The sequence below is a fragment of the Hippopotamus amphibius genome, chromosome 2 (assembly GCF_030028045.1).
Source record: "Hippopotamus amphibius kiboko isolate mHipAmp2 chromosome 2, mHipAmp2.hap2, whole genome shotgun sequence".
NCBI lineage: Eukaryota > Metazoa > Chordata > Mammalia > Artiodactyla > Hippopotamidae > Hippopotamus > Hippopotamus amphibius.
Window position 1 is genome coordinate 222,671,437 of NC_080187.1, and position 18,435 is coordinate 222,689,871.

The 18,435-nt window shown below is 54.4% G+C and overlaps 7 non-coding genes across 7 annotated transcripts; all 7 read left to right on the forward strand.

Moving 5' to 3' along the window:
• Nucleotides 1–1,333: 1,333 nt before the first annotated feature.
• LOC130847701 (small nucleolar RNA SNORD115) lies at nucleotides 1,334–1,414 on the forward strand. Its single transcript, XR_009052444.1, has one exon. It is a non-coding gene; the product is annotated as a small nucleolar RNA SNORD115 (small nucleolar RNA).
• A 2,506-nt stretch (nucleotides 1,415–3,920) lies between these two features.
• On the forward strand, nucleotides 3,921–4,001 carry LOC130847702 (small nucleolar RNA SNORD115). Its single transcript, XR_009052445.1, has one exon. It is a non-coding gene; the product is annotated as a small nucleolar RNA SNORD115 (small nucleolar RNA).
• Nucleotides 4,002–6,507: 2,506 nt separating this feature from the next.
• Nucleotides 6,508–6,588, forward strand: LOC130847703 (small nucleolar RNA SNORD115). Its single transcript, XR_009052446.1, has one exon. It is a non-coding gene; the product is annotated as a small nucleolar RNA SNORD115 (small nucleolar RNA).
• A 2,506-nt stretch (nucleotides 6,589–9,094) lies between these two features.
• Nucleotides 9,095–9,175, forward strand: LOC130847704 (small nucleolar RNA SNORD115). The gene has a single exon (XR_009052447.1). It is a non-coding gene; the product is annotated as a small nucleolar RNA SNORD115 (small nucleolar RNA).
• A 2,506-nt stretch (nucleotides 9,176–11,681) lies between these two features.
• Nucleotides 11,682–11,762, forward strand: LOC130847705 (small nucleolar RNA SNORD115). The gene has a single exon (XR_009052448.1). It is a non-coding gene; the product is annotated as a small nucleolar RNA SNORD115 (small nucleolar RNA).
• Nucleotides 11,763–14,268: 2,506 nt separating this feature from the next.
• Nucleotides 14,269–14,349, forward strand: LOC130847706 (small nucleolar RNA SNORD115). The gene has a single exon (XR_009052449.1). It is a non-coding gene; the product is annotated as a small nucleolar RNA SNORD115 (small nucleolar RNA).
• Nucleotides 14,350–16,855: 2,506 nt separating this feature from the next.
• LOC130847707 (small nucleolar RNA SNORD115) lies at nucleotides 16,856–16,936 on the forward strand. Its single transcript, XR_009052450.1, has one exon. It is a non-coding gene; the product is annotated as a small nucleolar RNA SNORD115 (small nucleolar RNA).
• Nucleotides 16,937–18,435: the final 1,499 nt, after the last annotated feature.

The window sequence follows — 18,435 nt, forward strand, 5'->3', positions numbered from 1 at the left end:
TGGTCCCCAAGGAGGAATGCTTGACATGGCTCCCCATCCACCAGATTGGAATGCAGGCCTTGAAATTCAACTCGATTGACCTGAAGTGTAGTAAGACTGACCATGGAGGCACCATTTCATGACGTGTTGCCCTGGGGAGCAACCACGCAGATCTCTGTGCATGTCGAGGCAGAGCACGAGGATGGACTGAGCTTATGGTCAGTTGTGGGGTGTGCTTGAGTGACTTCCAAGAAGTGTTGGTTGGGAGGATGTGGGGCCAGGCCTGGAGGTGGTGAGAGGCAACAAGGACCCTTGATCAGGGACTTGGCAGCTAGATGCTCTTGGCTCTTGTGAGAGCTGAAGGGCTGGTCCCTTGCTGGAATGGGGTTTCCCAGGTCTCTGTGAGGGATCATGGGCCCTCAGATAGGCCAGTTTACTCAGACAGGCCCTTTCATGGGTTCTGCATACAGATACAGGCCTGTGGCATCTCTTGGGCTGGCCTTCCTCTACGGGAGCCACTGCCTACCAAGAGAGCTCCCTCCAGCTCCTGTGAATGTCCACTGTGTGGGACATAAAGGCCTCATTGTCTGGGTGTTGTGCACATGGACAAGCCGAGTGTGACATCGGCCAGCACACGCTTGCCCACACCAGGGTCGGGCCCAGAGGAATGTCTCCATTCCCCCCAGAAACACCCCCAGTGTTTTCCCCACCAAGCAGACCTGGTGCCAGGCCTTGTGCTGCCTGGAGGATCCATGAGGCTAGTCCTTCCCTGGGGAGACATATACGTACTGGTTATTTCATCTGCCCCTGACACAGTATTAAGGTACATAAGATGGCATTGATCCACCTGTCCACTCATGCCTTCATCTTTGTAAGTATGGATGGATGGAGGGAGTGAGCCAAGGACGAGGGTCAAAGGGGAGGGAGCTAGAGCATTCTGGAGGAAGGGAGGCAGGAAGGAAGCTATGTAGGGAGCTGTTTGTATGCGTTTCAGCTATGTGTTCCTGTCTCTGCGTGGAGGTACATTTGGGCCCTATGTTCCTGGATGTATTGCTGCAGGTATTTCTTGTAGCATCATTCGATGCATGAGCGTGTGGCACACACGTGCCCCAATGCATCTAGCATGGAGTTGGAGTTCTCACAGCTGTCCTTCTCACCTCTTGGCAGCCATCGTCCCCAGAGAAATGAAGATCTGTGTTTGGCCTATGTTCCCTAGGGCAATCACCATGAGCCTTGGCCCAGCACGTGGATTCGACAGAATGGCACATCCCTTCAGGCATCCTTCTTTCCAGGAAGCATCTGAGGTAAGCCTTCACATGTGGCAGGGCGCAGGTGAGTGAGGAGGGCCTCAGTTGGGTCGATGATGAGAACTCATATGGTCCTGAAGAGAGCTGATGACCAAAAAATCATGCTCAATAGGATTACGCTGAGGCCTAACAGAGGGATCCAGGGGCAGGATGGCCTGCATTTTTGGTCCATTGCAGAGCCCTGGGTGTGGGTGTGTGTGTGGGTTTGGGTGTGGGTGTTGGAGCAGCCTCTCGCTCGAGGAAATCCCTTGAGACTCCTCCCAGTGTAGATGGCTTCCACATATCCAAGATGTGTTGCCACCTTTGGTTTTCTATCCTGCTCCATAGTGCCAGGGCCCACATGTTCTGAAGCCATGGGTGGAGTCTTTCCTTAAGCCTTTCTGCTTTGAATTTTGTGTTTCAGGCCAAGCCTTGGAATGGACTCACCACAGCCAGAATGTTCCGCAGTGAGTGGCTCTTTTGGTTGCTACTGATAGGCCCCAGAGAATTTTGAACTATGGGCTGGCCGCCCTCACAGCAGGCAGTACAGGGTAGTCTTTTGGCAACCTCCTGCCTACCAAGGAGGAATGTCTGCTGCTGCCCCAAATTTATGGGCTCACATCTGGTGCACTCACATGCCTTCATTAGAGCTGTATTCTAGTCAGAGAGCACATCGAGGCAGTGTTTTCTTCCTTGGCCCCAGGCGGAACATCTCTAGAGACCTCTGTGCACCTAGCGCCAGAGTATGATCACCCACTGAGGGAATGGTCCCTTGTGGTGTGTGCTTTATGGCTTCCCAAAACCTGTCAGTAGGGAAGGCTCATGCCCCCTGCCTAGAGATGGTGAGAGGCAGGCAGGAGCCCATCCTCAGGTGCTTGGAGGCAGGATGCTGCTGGTTATTTCAAGGGCTGGAAGCCATGCCGTGGTCTTCAATGGGGTTGTGCCAGGACTCTGTGAGGGATCATGGTGCTTTGTTGGAGCCACTTGATCCGAATGGGGCCTCTGATGGGGTCTGCATGCATACACAGGACCATAGCTTCTCCTGGGTTGGTCATCCTCTCCGGAAGCCACTGGCTTGTCAGAGAGCCCCCTCCAGAGGAGAAAAGGCTTCTGGGTGTCCATTCCCCCATGAAGGCTTTGCAGAGCCCTTGGGCATCCCGTTATCATGTCCATCGTGAGGCCCTGTTGACCTGAAGGGGAGGGGTGGTCCCGGGATGTGGGCTGAGGAGGGCGTAGCTGCATGGCTGTTGTTTGGTGGCCTTGCACGGGCCACAGTAGGGAATGCTGCCACAGAAGAAATTGGCCCTGTTTGGGAATCTCTGTGGTCCCCAAGGAGGAATGCTTGACATGGCTCCCCATCCACCAGATTGGAATGCAGGCCTTGAAATTCAACTCGATTGACCTGAAGTGTAGTAAGACTGACCATGGAGGCATCATTTCATGACGTGTTGCCCTGGGGAGCAACCACGCAGATCTCTGTGCATGTCGAGGCAGAGCACGAGGATGGACTGAGCTTATGGTCAGTTGTGGGGTGTGCTTGAGTGACTTCCAAGAAGTGTTGGTTGGGAGGATGTGGGGCCAGGCCTGGAGGTGGTGAGAGGCAACAAGGACCCTTCATCAGGGACTTGGCAGCTAGATGCTCTTGGCTCTTGTGAGAGCTGAAGGGCTGGTCCCTTGCTGGAATGGGGTTTCCCAGGTCTCTGTGAGGGATCATGGGCCCTCAGATAGGCCAGTTTACTCAGACAGGCCCTTTCATGGGTTCTGCATACAGATACAGGCCTGTGGCATCTCTTGGGCTGGCCTTCCTCTACGGGAGCCACTGCCTACCAAGAGAGCTCCCTCCAGCTCCTGTGAATGTCCACTGTGTGGGACATAAAGGCCTCATTGTCTGGGTGTTGTGCACATGGACAAGCCGAGTGTGACATCGGCCAGCACACGCTTGCCCACACCAGGGTCGGGCCCAGAGGAATGTCTCCATTCCCCCCAGAAACACCCCCAGTGTTTTCCCCACCAAGCAGACCTGGTGCCAGGCCTTGTGCTGCCTGGAGGATCCATGAGGCTAGTCCTTCCCTGGGGAGACATATACGTACTGGTTATTTCATCTGCCCCTGACACAGTATTAAGGTACATAAGATGGCATTGATCCACCTGTCCACTCATGCCTTCATCTTTGTAAGTATGGATGGATGGAGGGAGTGAGCCAAGGACGAGGGTCAAAGGGGAGGGAGCTAGAGCATTCTGGAGGAAGGGAGGCAGGAAGGAAGCTATGTAGGGAGCTGTTTGTATGCGTTTCAGCTATGTGTTCCTGTCTCTGCGTGGAGGTACATTTGGGCCCTATGTTCCTGGATGTATTGCTGCAGGTATTTCTTGTAGCATCATTCGATGCATGAGCGTGTGGCACACACGTGCCCCAATGCATCTAGCATGGAGTTGGAGTTCTCACAGCTGTCCTTCTCACCTCTTGGCAGCCATCGTCCCCAGAGAAATGAAGATCTGTGTTTGGCCTATGTTCCCTAGGGCAATCACCATGAGCCTTGGCCCAGCACGTGGATTCGACAGAATGGCACATCCCTTCAGGCATCCTTCTTTCCAGGAAGCATCTGAGGTAAGCCTTCACATGTGGCAGGGCGCAGGTGAGTGAGGAGGGCCTCAGTTGGGTCGATGATGAGAACTCATATGGTCCTGAAGAGAGCTGATGACCAAAAAATCATGCTCAATAGGATTACGCTGAGGCCTAACAGAGGGATCCAGGGGCAGGATGGCCTGCATTGTTGGTCCATTGCAGAGCCCTGGGTGTGGGTGTGTGTGTGGGTTTGGGTGTGGGTGTTGGAGCAGCCTCTCGCTCGAGGAAATCCCTTGAGACTCCTCCCAGTGTAGATGGCTTCCACATATCCAAGATGTGTTGCCACCTTTGGTTTTCTATCCTGCTCCATAGTGCCAGGGCCCACATGTTCTGAAGCCATGGGTGGAGTCTTTCCTTAAGCCTTTCTGCTTTGAATTTTGTGTTTCAGGCCAAGCCTTGGAATGGACTCACCACAGCCAGAATGTTCCGCAGTGAGTGGCTCTTTTGGTTGCTACTGATAGGCCCCAGAGAATTTTGAACTATGGGCTGGCCGCCCTCACAGCAGGCAGTACAGGGTAGTCTTTTGGCAACCTCCTGCCTACCAAGGAGGAATGTCTGCTGCTGCCCCAAATTTATGGGCTCACATCTGGTGCACTCACATGCCTTCATTAGAGCTGTATTCTAGTCAGAGAGCACATCGAGGCAGTGTTTTCTTCCTTGGCCCCAGGCGGAACATCTCTAGAGACCTCTGTGCACCTAGCGCCAGAGTATGATCACCCACTGAGGGAATGGTCCCTTGTGGTGTGTGCTTTATGGCTTCCCAAAACCTGTCAGTAGGGAAGGCTCATGCCCCCTGCCTAGAGATGGTGAGAGGCAGGCAGGAGCCCATCCTCAGGTGCTTGGAGGCAGGATGCTGCTGGTTATTTCAAGGGCTGGAAGCCATGCCGTGGTCTTCAATGGGGTTGTGCCAGGACTCTGTGAGGGATCATGGTGCTTTGTTGGAGCCACTTGATCCGAATGGGGCCTCTGATGGGGTCTGCATGCATACACAGGACCATAGCTTCTCCTGGGTTGGTCGTCCTCTCCGGAAGCCACTGGTTTGTCAGAGAGCCCCCTCCAGAGGAGAAAAGGCTTCTGGGTGTCCATTCCCCCATGAAGGCTTTGCAGAGCCCTTGGGCATCCCGTTATCATGTCCATCGTGAGGCCCTGTTGACCTGAAGGGGAGGGGTGGTCCCGGGATGTGGGCTGAGGAGGGCGTAGCTGCATGGCTGTTGTTTGGTGGCCTTGCACGGGCCACAGTAGGGAATGCTGCCACAGAAGAAATTGGCCCTGTTTGGGAATCTCTGTGGTCCCCAAGGAGGAATGCTTGACATGGCTCCCCATCCACCAGATTGGAATGCAGGCCTTGAAATTCAACTCGATTGACCTGAAGTGTAGTAAGACTGACCATGGAGGCACCATTTCATGACGTGTTGCCCTGGGGAGCAACCACGCAGATCTCTGTGCATGTCGAGGCAGAGCACGAGGATGGACTGAGCTTATGGTCAGTTGTGGGGTGTGCTTGAGTGACTTCCAAGAAGTGTTGGTTGGGAGGATGTGGGGCCAGGCCTGGAGGTGGGGAGAGGCAACAAGGACCCTTGATCAGGGACTTGGCAGCTAGATGCTCTTGGCTCTTGTGAGAGCTGAAGGGCTGGTCCCTTGCTGGAATGGGGTTTCCCAGGTCTCTGTGAGGGATCATGGGCCCTCAGAGAGGCCAGTTTACTCAGACAGGCCCTTTCATGGGTTCTGCATACAGATACAGGCCTGTGGCATCTCTTGGGCTGGCCTTCCTCTACGGGAGCCACTGCCTACCAAGAGAGCTCCCTCCAGCTCCTGTGAATGTCCACTGTGTGGGACATAAAGGCCTCATTGTCTGGGTGTTGTGCACATGGACAAGCCGAGTGTGACATCGGCCAGCACACGCTTGCCCACACCAGGGTCGGGCCCAGAGGAATGTCTCCATTCCCCCCAGAAACACCCCCAGTGTTTTCCCCACCAAGCAGACCTGGTGCCAGGCCTTGTGCTGCCTGGAGGATCCATGAGGCTAGTCCTTCCCTGGGGAGACATATACGTACTGGTTATTTCATCTGCCCCTGACACAGTATTAAGGTACATAAGATGGCATTGATCCACCTGTCCACTCATGCCTTCATCTTTGTAAGTATGGATGGATGGAGGGAGTGAGCCAAGGACGAGGGTCAAAGGGGAGGGAGCTAGAGCATTCTGGAGGAAGGGAGGCAGGAAGGAAGCTATGTAGGGAGCTGTTTGTATGCGTTTCAGCTATGTGTTCCTGTCTCTGCGTGGAGGTACATTTGGGCCCTATGTTCCTGGATGTATTGCTGCAGGTATTTCTTGTAGCATCATTCGATGCATGAGCGTGTGGCACACACGTGCCCCAATGCATCTAGCATGGAGTTGGAGTTCTCACAGCTGTCCTTCTCACCTCTTGGCAGCCATCGTCCCCAGAGAAATGAAGATCTGTGTTTGGCCTATGTTCCCTAGGGCAATCACCATGAGCCTTGGCCCAGCACGTGGATTCGACAGAATGGCACATCCCTTCAGGCATCCTTCTTTCCAGGAAGCATCTGAGGTAAGCCTTCACATGTGGCAGGGCGCAGGTGAGTGAGGAGGGCCTCAGTTGGGTCGATGATGAGAACTCATATGGTCCTGAAGAGAGCTGATGACCAAAAAATCATGCTCAATAGGATTACGCTGAGGCCTAACAGAGGGATCCAGGGGCAGGATGGCCTGCATTTTTGGTCCATTGCAGAGCCCTGGGTGTGGGTGTGTGTGTGGGTTTGGGTGTGGGTGTTGGAGCAGCCTCTCGCTCGAGGAAATCCCTTGAGACTCCTCCCAGTGTAGATGGCTTCCACATATCCAAGATGTGTTGCCACCTTTGGTTTTCTATCCTGCTCCATAGTGCCAGGGCCCACATGTTCTGAAGCCATGGGTGGAGTCTTTCCTTAAGCCTTTCTGCTTTGAATTTTGTGTTTCAGGCCAAGCCTTGGAATGGACTCACCACAGCCAGAATGTTCCGCAGTGAGTGGCTCTTTTGGTTGCTACTGATAGGCCCCAGAGAATTTTGAACTATGGGCTGGCTGCCCTCACAGCAGGCAGTACAGGGTAGTCTTTTGGCAACCTCCTGCCTACCAAGGAGGAATGTCTGCTGCTGCCCCAAATTTATGGGCTCACATCTGGTGCACTCACATGCCTTCATTAGAGCTGTATTCTAGTCAGAGAGCACATCGAGGCAGTGTTTTCTTCCTTGGCCCCAGGCGGAACATCTCTAGAGACCTCTGTGCACCTAGCGCCAGAGTATGATCACCCACTGAGGGAATGGTCCCTTGTGGTGTGTGCTTTATGGCTTCCCAAAACCTGTCAGTAGGGAAGGCTCATGCCCCCTGCCTAGAGATGGTGAGAGGCAGGCAGGAGCCCATCCTCAGGTGCTTGGAGGCAGGATGCTGCTGGTTATTTCAAGGGCTGGAAGCCATGCCGTGGTCTTCAATGGGGTTGTGCCAGGACTCTGTGAGGGATCATGGTGCTTTGTTGGAGCCACTTGATCCGAATGGGGCCTCTGATGGGGTCTGCATGCATACACAGGACCATAGCTTCTCCTGGGTTGGTCGTCCTCTCCGGAAGCCACTGGTTTGTCAGAGAGCCCCCTCCAGAGGAGAAAAGGCTTCTGGGTGTCCATTCCCCCATGAAGGCTTTGCAGAGCCCTTGGGCATCCCGTTATCATGTCCATCGTGAGGCCCTGTTGACCTGAAGGGGAGGGGTGGTCCCGGGATGTGGGCTGAGGAGGGCGTAGCTGCATGGCTGTTGTTTGGTGGCCTTGCACGGGCCACAGTAGGGAATGCTGCCACAGAAGAAATTGGCCCTGTTTGGGAATCTCTGTGGTCCCCAAGGAGGAATGCTTGACATGGCTCCCCATCCACCAGATTGGAATGCAGGCCTTGAAATTCAACTCGATTGACCTGAAGTGTAGTAAGACTGACCATGGAGGCACCATTTCATGATGTGTTGCCCTGGGGAGCAACCACGCAGATCTCTGTGCATGTCGAGGCAGAGCATGAGGATGGACTGAGCTTATGGTCAGTTGTGGGGTGTGCTTGAGTGACTTCCAAGAAGTGTTGGTTGGGAGGATGTGGGGCCAGGCCTGGAGGTGGGGAGAGGCAACAAGGACCCTTCATCAGGGACTTGGCAGCTAGATGCTCTTGGCTCTTGTGAGAGCTGAAGGGCTGGTCCCTTGCTGGAATGGGGTTTCCCAGGTCTCTGTGAGGGATCATGGGCCCTCAGATAGGCCAGTTTACTCAGACAGGCCCTTTCATGGGTTCTGCATACAGATACAGGCCTGTGGCATCTCTTGGGCTGGCCTTCCTCTACGGGAGCCACTGCCTACCAAGAGAGCTCCCTCCAGCTCCTGTGAATGTCCACTGTGTGGGACATAAAGGCCTCATTGTCTGGGTGTTGTGCACATGGACAAGCCGAGTGTGACATCGGCCAGCACACGCTTGCCCACACCAGGGTCGGGCCCAGAGGAATGTCTCCATTCCCCCCAGAAACACCCCCAGTGTTTTCCCCACCAAGCAGACCTGGTGCCAGGCCTTGTGCTGCCTGGAGGATCCATGAGGCTAGTCCTTCCCTGGGGAGACATATACGTACTGGTTATTTCATCTGCCCCTGACACAGTATTAAGGTACATAAGATGGCATTGATCCACCTGTCCACTCATGCCTTCATCTTTGTAAGTATGGATGGATGGAGGGAGTGAGCCAAGGACGAGGGTCAAAGGGGAGGGAGCTAGAGCATTCTGGAGGAAGGGAGGCAGGAAGGAAGCTATGTAGGGAGCTGTTTGTATGCGTTTCAGCTATGTGTTCCTGTCTCTGCGTGGAGGTACATTTGGGCCCTATGTTCCTGGATGTATTGCTGCAGGTATTTCTTGTAGCATCATTCGATGCATGAGCGTGTGGCACACACGTGCCCCAATGCATCTAGCATGGAGTTGGAGTTCTCACAGCTGTCCTTCTCACCTCTTGGCAGCCATCGTCCCCAGAGAAATGAAGATCTGTGTTTGGCCTATGTTCCCTAGGGCAATCACCATGAGCCTTGGCCCAGCACGTGGATTCGACAGAATGGCACATCCCTTCAGGCATCCTTCTTTCCAGGAAGCATCTGAGGTAAGCCTTCACATGTGGCAGGGCGCAGGTGAGTGAGGAGGGCCTCAGTTGGGTCGATGATGAGAACTCATATGGTCCTGAAGAGAGCTGATGACCAAAAAATCATGCTCAATAGGATTACGCTGAGGCCTAACAGAGGGATCCAGGGGCAGGATGGCCTGCATTTTTGGTCCATTGCAGAGCCCTGGGTGTGGGTGTGTGTGTGGGTTTGGGTGTGGGTGTTGGAGCAGCCTCTCGCTCGAGGAAATCCCTTGAGACTCCTCCCAGTGTAGATGGCTTCCACATATCCAAGATGTGTTGCCACCTTTGGTTTTCTATCCTGCTCCATAGTGCCAGGGCCCACATGTTCTGAAGCCATGGGTGGAGTCTTTCCTTAAGCCTTTCTGCTTTGAATTTTGTGTTTCAGGCCAAGCCTTGGAATGGACTCACCACAGCCAGAATGTTCCGCAGTGAGTGGCTCTTTTGGTTGCTACTGATAGGCCCCAGAGAATTTTGAACTATGGGCTGGCCGCCCTCACAGCAGGCAGTACAGGGTAGTCTTTTGGCAACCTCCTGCCTACCAAGGAGGAATGTCTGCTGCTGCCCCAAATTTATGGGCTCACATCTGGTGCACTCACATGCCTTCATTAGAGCTGTATTCTAGTCAGAGAGCACACCGAGGCAGTGTTTTCTTCCTTGGCCCCAGGCGGAACATCTCTAGAGACCTCTGTGCACCTAGCGCCAGAGTATGATCACCCACTGAGGGAATGGTCCCTTGTGGTGTGTGCTTTATGGCTTCCCAAAACCTGTCAGTAGGGAAGGCTCATGCCCCCTGCCTAGAGATGGTGAGAGGCAGGCAGGAGCCCATCCTCAGGTGCTTGGAGGCAGGATGCTGCTGGTTATTTCAAGGGCTGGAAGCCATGCCGTGGTCTTCAATGGGGTTGTGCCAGGACTCTGTGAGGGATCATGGTGCTTTGTTGGAGCCACTTGATCCGAATGGGGCCTCTGATGGGGTCTGCATGCATACACAGGACCATAGCTTCTCCTGGGTTGGTCGTCCTCTCCGGAAGCCACTGGTTTGTCAGAGAGCCCCCTCCAGAGGAGAAAAGGCTTCTGGGTGTCCATTCCCCCATGAAGGCTTTGCAGAGCCCTTGGGCATCCCGTTATCATGTCCATCGTGAGGCCCTGTTGACCTGAAGGGGAGGGGTGGTCCCGGGATGTGGGCTGAGGAGGGCGTAGCTGCATGGCTGTTGTTTGGTGGCCTTGCACGGGCCACAGTAGGGAATGCTGCCACAGAAGAAATTGGCCCTGTTTGGGAATCTCTGTGGTCCCCAAGGAGGAATGCTTGACATGGCTCCCCATCCACCAGATCGGAATGCAGGCCTTGAAATTCAACTCGATTGACCTGAAGTGTAGTAAGACTGACCATGGAGGCACCATTTCCTGACGTGTTGCCCTGGGGAGCAACCACGCAGATCTCTGTGCATGTCGAGGCAGAGCACGAGGATGGACTGAGCTTATGGTCAGTTGTGGGGTGTGCTTGAGTGACTTCCAAGAAGTGTTGGTTGGGAGGATGTGGGGCCAGGCCTGGAGGTGGTGAGAGGCAACAAGGACCCTTGATCAGGGACTTGGCAGCTAGATGCTCTTGGCTCTTGTGAGAGCTGAAGGGCTGGTCCCTTGCTGGAATGGGGTTTCCCAGGTCTCTGTGAGGGATCATGGGCCCTCAGATAGGCCAGTTTACTCAGACAGGCCCTTTCATGGGTTCTGCATACAGATACAGGCCTGTGGCATCTCTTGGGCTGGCCTTCCTCTACGGGAGCCACTGCCTACCAAGAGAGCTCCCTCCAGCTCCTGTGAATGTCCACTGTGTGGGACATAAAGGCCTCATTGTCTGGGTGTTGTGCACATGGACAAGCCGAGTGTGACATCGGCCAGCACACGCTTGCCCACACCAGGGTCGGGCCCAGAGGAATGTCTCCATTCCCCCCAGAAACACCCCCAGTGTTTTCCCCACCAAGCAGACCTGGTGCCAGGCCTTGTGCTGCCTGGAGGATCCATGAGGCTAGTCCTTCCCTGGGGAGACATATACGTACTGGTTATTTCATCTGCCCCTGACACAGTATTAAGGTACATAAGATGGCATTGATCCACCTGTCCACTCATGCCTTCATCTTTGTAAGTATGGATGGATGGAGGGAGTGAGCCAAGGACGAGGGTCAAAGGGGAGGGAGCTAGAGCATTCTGGAGGAAGGGAGGCAGGAAGGAAGCTATGTAGGGAGCTGTTTGTATGCGTTTCAGCTATGTGTTCCTGTCTCTGCGTGGAGGTACATTTGGGCCCTATGTTCCTGGATGTATTGCTGCAGGTATTTCTTGTAGCATCATTCGATGCATGAGCGTGTGGCACACACGTGCCCCAATGCATCTAGCATGGAGTTGGAGTTCTCACAGCTGTCCTTCTCACCTCTTGGCAGCCATCGTCCCCAGAGAAATGAAGATCTGTGTTTGGCCTATGTTCCCTAGGGCAATCACCATGAGCCTTGGCCCAGCACGTGGATTCGACAGAATGGCACATCCCTTCAGGCATCCTTCTTTCCAGGAAGCATCTGAGGTAAGCCTTCACATGTGGCAGGGCGCAGGTGAGTGAGGAGGGCCTCAGTTGGGTCGATGATGAGAACTCATATGGTCCTGAAGAGAGCTGATGACCAAAAAATCATGCTCAATAGGATTACGCTGAGGCCTAACAGAGGGATCCAGGGGCAGGATGGCCTGCATTTTTGGTCCATTGCAGAGCCCTGGGTGTGGGTGTGTGTGTGGGTTTGGGTGTGGGTGTTGGAGCAGCCTCTCGCTCGAGGAAATCCCTTGAGACTCCTCCCAGTGTAGATGGCTTCCACATATCCAAGATGTGTTGCCACCTTTGGTTTTCTATCCTGCTCCATAGTGCCAGGGCCCACATGTTCTGAAGCCATGGGTGGAGTCTTTCCTTAAGCCTTTCTGCTTTGAATTTTGTGTTTCAGGCCAAGCCTTGGAATGGACTCACCACAGCCAGAATGTTCCGCAGTGAGTGGCTCTTTTGGTTGCTACTGATAGGCCCCAGAGAATTTTGAACTATGGGCTGGCCGCCCTCACAGCAGGCAGTACAGGGTAGTCTTTTGGCAACCTCCTGCCTACCAAGGAGGAATGTCTGCTGCTGCCCCAAATTTATGGGCTCACATCTGGTGCACTCACATGCCTTCATTAGAGCTGTATTCTAGTCAGAGAGCACATCGAGGCAGTGTTTTCTTCCTTGGCCCCAGGCGGAACATCTCTAGAGACCTCTGTGCACCTAGCGCCAGAGTATGATCCCCAACTGAGGGAATGGTCCCTTGTGGTGTGTGCTTTATGGCTTCCCAAAACCTGTCAGTAGGGAAGGCTCATGCCCCCTGCCTAGAGATGGTGAGAGGCAGGCAGGAGCCCATCCTCAGGTGCTTGGAGGCAGGATGCTGCTGGTTATTTCAAGGGCTGGAAGCCATGCCGTGGTCTTCAATGGGGTTGTGCCAGGACTCTGTGAGGGATCATGGTGCTTTGTTGGAGCCACTTGATCCGAATGGGGCCTCTGATGGGGTCTGCATGCATACACAGGACCATAGCTTCTCCTGGGTTGGTCGTCCTCTCCGGAAGCCACTGGTTTGTCAGAGAGCCCCCTCCAGAGGAGAAAAGGCTTCTGGGTGTCCATTCCCCCATGAAGGCTTTGCAGAGCCCTTGGGCATCCCGTTATCATGTCCATCGTGAGGCCCTGTTGACCTGAAGGGGAGGGGTGGTCCCGGGATGTGGGCTGAGGAGGGCGTAGCTGCATGGCTGTTGTTTGGTGGCCTTGCACGGGCCACAGTAGGGAATGCTGCCACAGAAGAAATTGGCCCTGTTTGGGAATCTCTGTGGTCCCCAAGGAGGAATGCTTGACATGGCTCCCCATCTACCAGATCGGAATGCAGGCCTTGAAATTCAACTCGATTGACCTGAAGTGTAGTAAGACTGACCATGGAGGCACCATTTCCTGACGTGTTGCCCTGGGGAGCAACCACGCAGATCTCTGTGCATGTCGAGGCAGAGCACGAGGATGGACTGAGCTTATGGTCAGTTGTGGGGTGTGCTTGAGTGACTTCCAAGAAGTGTTGGTTGGGAGGATGTGGGGCCAGGCCTGGAGGTGGTGAGAGGCAACAAGGACCCTTGATCAGGGACTTGGCAGCTAGATGCTCTTGGCTCTTGTGAGAGCTGAAGGGCTGGTCCCTTGCTGGAATGGGGTTTCCCAGGTCTCTGTGAGGGATCATGGGCCCTCAGATAGGCCAGTTTACTCAGACAGGCCCTTTCATGGGTTCTGCATACAGATACAGGCCTGTGGCATCTCTTGGGCTGGCCTTCCTCTACGGGAGCCACTGCCTACCAAGAGAGCTCCCTCCAGCTCCTGTGAATGTCCACTGTGTGGGACATAAAGGCCTCATTGTCTGGGTGTTGTGCACATGGACAAGCCGAGTGTGACATCGGCCAGCACACGCTTGCCCACACCAGGGTCGGGCCCAGAGGAATGTCTCCATTCCCCCCAGAAACACCCCCAGTGTTTTCCCCACCAAGCAGACCTGGTGCCAGGCCTTGTGCTGCCTGGAGGATCCATGAGGCTAGTCCTTCCCTGGGGAGACATATACGTACTGGTTATTTCATCTGCCCCTGACACAGTATTAAGGTACATAAGATGGCATTGATCCACCTGTCCACTCATGCCTTCATCTTTGTAAGTATGGATGGATGGAGGGAGTGAGCCAAGGACGAGGGTCAAAGGGGAGGGAGCTAGAGCATTCTGGAGGAAGGGAGGCAGGAAGGAAGCTATGTAGGGAGCTGTTTGTATGCGTTTCAGCTATGTGTTCCTGTCTCTGCGTGGAGGTACATTTGGGCCCTATGTTCCTGGATGTATTGCTGCAGGTATTTCTTGTAGCATCATTCGATGCATGAGCGTGTGGCACACACGTGCCCCAATGCATCTAGCATGGAGTTGGAGTTCTCACAGCTGTCCTTCTCACCTCTTGGCAGCCATCGTCCCCAGAGAAATGAAGATCTGTGTTTGGCCTATGTTCCCTAGGGCAATCACCATGAGCCTTGGCCCAGCACGTGGATTCGACAGAATGGCACATCCCTTCAGGCATCCTTCTTTCCAGGAAGCATCTGAGGTAAGCCTTCCCATGTGGCAGGGCGCAGGTGAGTGAGGAGGGCCTCAGTTGGGTCGATGATGAGAACTCATATGGTCCTGAAGAGAGCTGATGACCAAAAAATCATGCTCAATAGGATTACGCTGAGGCCTAACAGAGGGATCCAGGGGCAGGATGGCCTGCATTTTTGGTCCATTGCAGAGCCCTGGGTGTGGGTGTGTGTGTGGGTTTGGGTGTGGGTGTTGGAGCAGCCTCTCGCTCGAGGAAATCCCTTGAGACTCCTCCCAGTGTAGATGGCTTCCACATATCCAAGATGTGTTGCCACCTTTGGTTTTCTATCCTGCTCCATAGTGCCAGGGCCCACATGTTCTGAAGCCATGGGTGGAGTCTTTCCTTAAGCCTTTCTGCTTTGAATTTTGTGTTTCAGGCCAAGCCTTGGAATGGACTCACCACAGCCAGAATGTTCCGCAGTGAGTGGCTCTTTTGGTTGCTACTGATAGGCCCCAGAGAATTTTGAACTATGGGCTGGCCGCCCTCACAGCAGGCAGTACAGGGTAGTCTTTTGGCAACCTCCTGCCTACCAAGGAGGAATGTCTGCTGCTGCCCCAAATTTATGGGCTCACATCTGGTGCACTCACATGCCTTCATTAGAGCTGTATTCTAGTCAGAGAGCACATCGAGGCAGTGTTTTCTTCCTTGGCCCCAGGCGGAACATCTCTAGAGACCTCTGTGCACCTAGCGCCAGAGTATGATCACCCACTGAGGGAATGGTCCCTTGTGGTGTGTGCTTTATGGCTTCCCAAAACCTGTCAGTAGGGAAGGCTCATGCCCCCTGCCTAGAGATGGTGAGAGGCAGGCAGGAGCCCATCCTCAGGTGCTTGGAGGCAGGATGCTGCTGGTTATTTCAAGGGCTGGAAGCCATGCCGTGGTCTTCAATGGGGTTGTGCCAGGACTCTGTGAGGGATCATGGTGCTTTGTTGGAGCCACTTGATCCGAATGGGGCCTCTGATGGGGTCTGCATGCATACACAGGACCATAGCTTCTCCTGGGTTGGTCGTCCTCTCCGGAAGCCACTGGTTTGTCAGAGAGCCCCCTCCAGAGGAGAAAAGGCTTCTGGGTGTCCATTCCCCCATGAAGGCTTTGCAGAGCCCTTGGGCATCCCGTTATCATGTCCATCGTGAGGCCCTGTTGACCTGAATGGGAGGGGTGGTCCCGGGATGTGGGCTGAGGAGGGCGTAGCTGCATGGCTGTTGTTTGGTGGCCTTGCACGGGCCACAGTAGGGAATGCTGCCACAGAAGAAATTGGCCCTGTTTGGGAATCTCTGTGGTCCCCAAGGAGGAATGCTTGACATGGCTCCCCATCCACCAGATCGGAATGCAGGCCTTGAAATTCAACTCGATTGACCTGAAGTGTAGTAAGACTGACCATGGAGGCACCATTTCCTGACGTGTTGCCCTGGGGAGCAACCACGCAGATCTCTGTGCATGTCGAGGCAGAGCACGAGGATGGACTGAGCTTATGGTCAGTTGTGGGGTGTGCTTGAGTGACTTCCAAGAAGTGTTGGTTGGGAGGATGTGGGGCCAGGCCTGGAGGTGGTGAGAGGCAACAAGGACCCTTGATCAGGGACTTGGCAGCTAGATGCTCTTGGCTCTTGTGAGAGCTGAGGGGCTGGTCCCTTGCTGGAATGGGGTTTCCCAGGTCTCTGTGAGGGATCATGGGCCCTCAGATAGGCCAGTTTACTCAGACAGGCCCTTTCATGGGTTCTGCATACAGATACAGGCCTGTGGCATCTCTTGGGCTGGCCTTCCTCTACGGGAGCCACTGCCTACCAAGAGAGCTCCCTCCAGCTCCTGTGAATGTCCACTGTGTGGGACATAAAGGCCTCATTGTCTGGGTGTTGTGCACATGGACAAGCCGAGTGTGACATCGGCCAGCACACGCTTGCCCACACCAGGGTCGGGCCCAGAGGAATGTCTCCATTCCCCCCAGAAACACCCCCAGTGTTTTCCCCACCAAGCAGACCTGGTGCCAGGCCTTGTGCTGCCTGGAGGATCCATGAGGCTAGTCCTTCCCTGGGGAGACATATACGTACTGGTTATTTCATCTGCCCCTGACACAGTATTAAGGTACATAAGATGGCATTGATCCACCTGTCCACTCATGCCTTCATCTTTGTAAGTATGGATGGATGGAGGGAGTGAGCCAAGGACGAGGGTCAAAGGGGAGGGAGCTAGAGCATTCTGGAGGAAGGGAGGCAGGAAGGAAGCTATGTAGGGAGCTGTTTGTATGCGTTTCAGCTATGTGTTCCTGTCTCTGCGTGGAGGTACATTTGGGCCCTATGTTCCTGGATGTATTGCTGCAGGTATTTCTTGTAGCATCATTCGATGCATGAGCGTGTGGCACACACGTGCCCCAATGCATCTAGCATGGAGTTGGAGTTCTCACAGCTGTCCTTCTCACCTCTTGGCAGCCATCGTCCCCAGAGAAATGAAGATCTGTGTTTGGCCTATGTTCCCTAGGGCAATCACCATGAGCCTTGGCCCAGCACGTGGATTCGACAGAATGGCACATCCCTTCAGGCATCCTTCTTTCCAGGAAGCATCTGAGGTAAGCCTTCACATGTGGCAGGGCGCAGGTGAGTGAGGAGGGCCTCAGTTGGGTCGATGATGAGAACTCATATGGTCCTGAAGAGAGCTGATGACCAAAAAATCATGCTCAATAGGATTACGCTGAGGCCTAACAGAGGGATCCAGGGGCAGGATGGCCTGCATTTTTGGTCCATTGCAGAGCCCTGGGTGTGGGTGTGGTTGTGGGTTTGGGTGTGGGTGTTGGAGCAGCCTCTCGCTCGAGGAAATCCCTTGAGACTCCTCCCAGTGTAGATGGCTTCCACATATCCAAGATGTGTTGCCACCTTTGGTTTTCTATCCTGCTCCATAGTGCCAGGGCCCACATGTTCTGAAGCCATGGGTGGAGTCTTTCCTTAAGCCTTTCTGCTTTGAATTTTGTGTTTCAGGCCAAGCCTTGGAATGGACTCACCACAGCCAGAATGTTCCGCAGTGAGTGGCTCTTTTGGTTGCTACTGATAGGCCCCAGAGAATTTTGAACTATGGGCTGGCCGCCCTCACAGCAGGCAGTACAGGGTAGTCTTTTGGCAACCTCCTGCCTACCAAGGAGGAATGTCTGCTGCTGCCCCAAATTTATGGGCTCACATCTGGTGCACTCACATGCCTTCATTAGAGCTGTATTCTAGTCAGAGAGCACATCGAGGCAGTGTTTTCTTCCTTGGCCCCAGGCGGAACATCTCTAGAGACCTCTGTGCACCTAGCGCCAGAGTATGATCACCCACTGAGGGAATGGTCCCTTGTGGTGTGTGCTTTATGGCTTCCCAAAACCTGTCAGTAGGGAAGGCTCATGCCCCCTGCCTAGAGATGGTGAGAGGCAGGCAGGAGCCCATCCTCAGGTGCTTGGAGGCAGGATGCTGCTGGTTATTTCAAGGGCTGGAAGCCATGCCGTGGTCTTCAATGGGGTTGTGCCAGGACTCTGTGAGGGATCATGGTGCTTTGTTGGAGCCACTTGATCCGAATGGGGCCTCTGATGGGGTCTGCATGCATACACAGGACCATAGCTTCTCCTGGGTTGGTCGTCCTCTCCGGAAGCCACTGGTTTGTCAGAGAGCCCCCTCCAGAGGAGAAAAGGCTTCTGGGTGTCCATTCCCCCATGAAGGCTTTGCAGAGCCCTTGGGCATCCCGTTATCATGTCCATCGTGAGGCCCTGTTGACCTGAAGGGGAGGGGTGGTCCCGGGATGTGGGCTGAGGAGGGCGTAGCTGCATGGCTGTTGTTTGGTGGCCTTGCACGGGCCACAGTAGGGAATGCTGCCACAGAAGAAATTGGCCCTGTTTGGGAATCTCTGTGGTCCCCAAGGAGGAATGCTTGACATGGCTCCCCATCCACCAGATCGGAATGCAGGCCTTGAAATTCAACTCGATTGACCTGAAGTGTAGTAAGACTGACCATGGAGGCACCATTTCCTGACGTGTTGCCCTGGGGAGCAACCACGCAGATCTCTGTGCATGTCGAGGCAGAGCACGAGGATGGACTGAGCTTATGGTCAGTTGTGGGGTGTGCTTGAGTGACTTCCAAGAAGTGTTGGTTGGGAGGATGTGGGGCCAGGCCTGGAGGTGGTGAGAGGCAACAAGGACCCTTGATCAGGGACTTGGCAGCTAGATGCTCTTGGCT